This window comes from Echinops telfairi, unplaced genomic scaffold (genome assembly GCF_000313985.2).
Source record: "Echinops telfairi isolate 266 unplaced genomic scaffold, ASM31398v2 ScPeMD7_5592;HRSCAF=6446, whole genome shotgun sequence".
Classification (NCBI taxonomy): Eukaryota; Metazoa; Chordata; class Mammalia; order Afrosoricida; family Tenrecidae; genus Echinops; species Echinops telfairi.
This window is the reverse complement of record NW_022109491.1, coordinates 56,963,360-56,967,899: the sequence shown is the minus strand read 5'-3', so window position 1 is coordinate 56,967,899 and position 4,540 is coordinate 56,963,360.

Below are 4,540 nucleotides of genomic sequence, written 5' to 3'. Positions count from 1 at the left end.
TGATGGAGGGTCTGGGGTGTGAATGCCGAGCAAGGGCACTGATACTGCATGAAATGGAGATGTGCCATGCGGCTTGTGTGGGGTCTGCTGACTCAGCCAGCGGGGCACATCTGGTCGTGAGTGAGGCTGCCTGCAATGGGTCTCAGGGACGCCCACCCCAGCACCCTACTCCTACTGAGGCCCGACACCTCCCTAGAACCTTGGAGGCAGACATAGGGAGGACCTGGGATGATATTCACCACAGTGAGCCTTTGTCCCCAGCCCCTCCGCAGCTCTGACTGAGGCTGGCGAGGCTGATCAGACCCATCACGGCCCACCTGTGGAGCAGAGGAACGTGCAGGTGCCTAGTCCTCCAAGGCCACTGCCCCACGTACTCTAGGAGTCTGTGGTAGGTCTTGGGGTAGCTACTGGACATCGCTTGTGTCCGTGCTTCTCAACATGCGGTCCCCATGCTGGGAGAAGCAACCAGTGTTTGGGGTGCAAGTTCTCAGGCTTTACCCACATGTTCAGAACCCACAGCCATGGTACAGTCTGAGCACACTCGGCTTGGAGAACCACTGCCGTATCCATGTTCTTGTCACTCATAGAGTGTGTCCCCGGACCAACACCTTCAGCATCCGCCGGGAGCTTGTTGGACCTCAGGGAGTGGCAGCCACCATCGCTCCCCCTGGGGCCCACTGTTCAGGTGCAGACGGAGTATGAGAAATGCCAGTTCTTGTGCTAAAGTGTATTGGGGGGTTCTGGGGCAGGTTGGGGGCCACAGTAGTAGATGGGACACTTCCTGGTGAGGGTGGTAGGAGCAGCCCTGGTGGCTTGAAGAAAATGGGACCCAGAAGTGGGGGGAGGCCTAAGGGCCCAGTGAGCCAGGCAATAGACTCACTCACAACATACATAGCCTTGTGGGGAGTGGCTCCCGGTAGCACTTGAGCCGTCTCATGTGGTCCATTCATGCCCAGACTAATGGGAATGCTGGGGCCTGAGGACTGGGGCATCCTCTCTGGAAACCTGCCTGCAGTTAGAGAAACATTGGATGCCTAGAAAAATCAATGAATCGTCAGTGTTTTGAAGAAATGGAGTTGAGGGGAATCCTGAAGCTTGATATGACGTGTTTGTGTACGAAAGGTGATGTTGATCTTAAAGCACGCCTGATTTCTTTGACGCTTCTCCTTTATAAAGGGGAAGACCAGGTCTCCTCTTTCATGTGACGGGATTTCGTAAGTCTCTGCCAAGGAATAGCTCTGGCAGAAATGATGGTGTACGACTTCCGAGGCTCGGTCACAGAAGGCAGGAAGACTGCCTCCTTGCTCACTTGGGGACCACAGTCGCTGTGCCACGAGGACATTTCAAAGCCCGTGTCCTCCTGTCCACAGCAAACACCAGCTTCCCAGCCCCGGGCGCGTGTACAGGACTCTCCAAAGTGGACATCCCAAAGCCGAAAGTACCTGTTCTCACCTGTTCTGCTGTTACCTAGGCCGTCACAAAGACCGTCTGCCTTGCTCCTTCTAAACAAAACTCTCTTCCCTCTTGGATTAGGTAAATGCGCACTGCTCCAGGGAAAATGCCTGCCCTTCAGGTACCAGTCCACGCTGCAGACCAGACCAGCTCTGAGCTGCTTGGGCCATCAGCACGGGGCCTGGATGCTCACTTACACTGAGGTACACAGATACCCATCTGGGGAGGAGTAGGTGTGCATGTGTGTGCTGGGGCTCACGTACCCAGCCTTGAGCATGCCCAGATGAAGTCCCCGTGGAATTTGACATGTTGTTGCCCTAAGAGACCTCCTCACCCTCCAGGAGCAGCTGAGGCCTGAGACCTGCAGATTAGCTCTAAGCCTCAGCCTTTCTGCAAAAAGCTAGTACTTGACTCTACCAGCTTCGAGCCATGCATGTGTCACGCCCCTGTGACCACATGTCTTGGAAAGCCAGTGACCCCCAGGCTCTGTGTGTGTGTGTGTGTGTGTGTCTAGCTGTAGGACAAACTCTAGGTCCAGTGTCTCTAAAGAAGAACAAGTACGTAGGGTTCTGAGTGCTGGGTGTGTTATTCAGCATCACACCAACCTGTTCTCCCACTTTATAAACAGGAAGCCAGGGTATCAGGAGTCTCGGCAGCCTGTCCAGGGTCATACATTCAGAGAAGTCAGACGGGGCCCTCCAGCTCCAGAACCAGCATCTGGGGCACTGTGCGCCTTTCTTGGGAATCCTGACAAGCCTCTCAGGACAAAAAGGTGCACATCTACTGAGGGAGCCTGCTGCCAGGGTGCACTTGTTGCGGTGTGGACATCTATCTGCACCAGGCGATAATGAATTGATCATCCACTTGCTTTCTCATTCTTTGTGGGAGCAGGATGCCAATACTTTCTCGGGTTCCTGGGCCCACAAAGCCAGAGGGGGACCTCTCGGGTCAGTGGCAGAATTCTCACCTGCACATGTTTTAGTGTAGCTTTCAGATTAAGATGGACTAGAAAGAAAGGCATGGCAACTCCCCACATCGCCCCCCAAAAGCATTCAGCCAATGAAAACCCTGTGACTAAATGTGACTCTTAACCAGTTTCGGGGGTGGGGCAAGACTGAGCGATGGTTTGTTCTGTTTTCCCTCGGTGTAGGTGAGTTGGGCTAACTGGTGGCAGCTAACCCTATGATCTGAGCGTGCATTTCCAAGGCACTTGTTGTGATGACAGACTGCATTACCAGGTGAACAATGGCGACAGGAAGGGACACGTCCCTGTGAACAGTCAACCAGGTGAGATCAGGGGCTGCAGCTCAGGAGGCAGGAAAGGATAAGCAAGAAGGACAGTGGAGATGCTGGACAGAGGGAGGAACTGAGAAGAGTGCTGTCAGATTTTGAGGAGTGCAATCAACACACACACACACACAACCTAAAAAACAGGCTTGTTGGGGGAGGAGTCTTGGTGGCACTGGTTAAAGCACTCCGCTGCTAAATGACATGTCAGTGGTTCAAATTCATAGCAGTGCTGTAGGGGAAAAGATGTGGCAGTTTACTCCCATAAAGATTCTCAAACTCAAATGATGATGGCAACATATGTTACAAATGTGCTTGATACAATTGATGTACAAATTGCTATGATGTAATGTAGTATTGTTTGGGGGTGGATCGGGGGTCAGCCCCCACCACTACTACTACCCACAGTTTCAGTAAGTGCAATTGTACAGTTGAGATATAGAAGTATTATATTAAAGTCATCAAGAGCATGAGAGATACAATAATGCAGTTAGACACATTACATGGTAGCATTGCTCACCTCCGCTCAGCTTGGCGGTCCACGTGGAGAGAGGGGGAAGGGAAGGAGGGCAAGAGAACTAGGGAGAGAGGATGGGGGCGGAGGGGGAAGAGAGGGGAGTGAGAGAGAGATCTATATTGCTGACCCCACCTATATACCTTTTGGGGGCATGCACACCCACTAATTACAGGTAAAGACATCCGTCACAGGGAAGGGGTTACACTATAGGTTACACAGTAATGAGGGGGTGGTCCAGGGACATACACGCAACAGGAAGAGGAGGGACTGGGGTATACATGTGACAAGATGGGTGGATCCCAGATTCAGGACCGGCAGCTCAACTTTAACCTGTTCCTGGGTCTCCATAGGAACCATTATCAGTAGCGTGTAAACCCCACCTACAGGAACCACATAGATGACTGCAGGCCTGTCCATTGTCTTTAACAGCAGGGAGCAGGGCCCCCTGCTGTCTGGCAACTGATTGCCCTGGGGGGGGGGAGTGCCTGTGCATCTGACCTCCCCCCACAATGTAAATGCCACCAATAAAACGATTTATTAAAAAAAAAATTCTCAAACTCACCTGCCAATGCTAATTCATTAGCAACCCCCTGTGAGTTTTGAAGACTTTAACTGGTTTTTTAAAAAATCATTTTATTAGGGGCTCATACAACTCTTATCACAATCCATCCATCCATCCATTGTGTAAAGCGCATTTGTACATTCATTGAAGCCCAGTTTTCTTTTTCCCTTGGAGATGCTGCTGGTTTCAAACTGCTGACCATAAAGTGTCACAGCCCATGAAGTACACACTGCCCCACCAGGGCTCCCAGAAAGGTGATTGCCTTAGGAAGGCCCTGGGCAGTTGCCCTTGGTCGGAGGGGGCCATTCCTGTTAAGAGTCCATCTTACAGCAATGGGTTTGGGTTTGCTGGGGAAGGAGAAGAGGAATGTGTTATTTCTTAGTGTTTGCTGAGCAGGGGTGGGAATCCAGGCTGGAGTTCCCCCAGAGTGACCATCAGGAAGGGAGCTTGAGAAACCACTAAGCGAGGATGTGGCTGAATAGGGTGGTGAATGCTTACCCGCCTAGGATTATGTCAAAGGTGGCCCACACTGCTCTTCCACGAACTGAGCAGCACTGGAATTGGTAACTGAGGGAAGATGAATGGACTGTGAGGAGAAATTTCTTTTGAGCCTGTAGCACAAAAGTAGGGCTCCTGCAGGACAGACCAGGCCCCCTTAGGGAGGAGCCTCTGAGCGTGTGGCCTAGGGAACACTCAAGGACAAAGCCAGCCCAGCAGGGGAG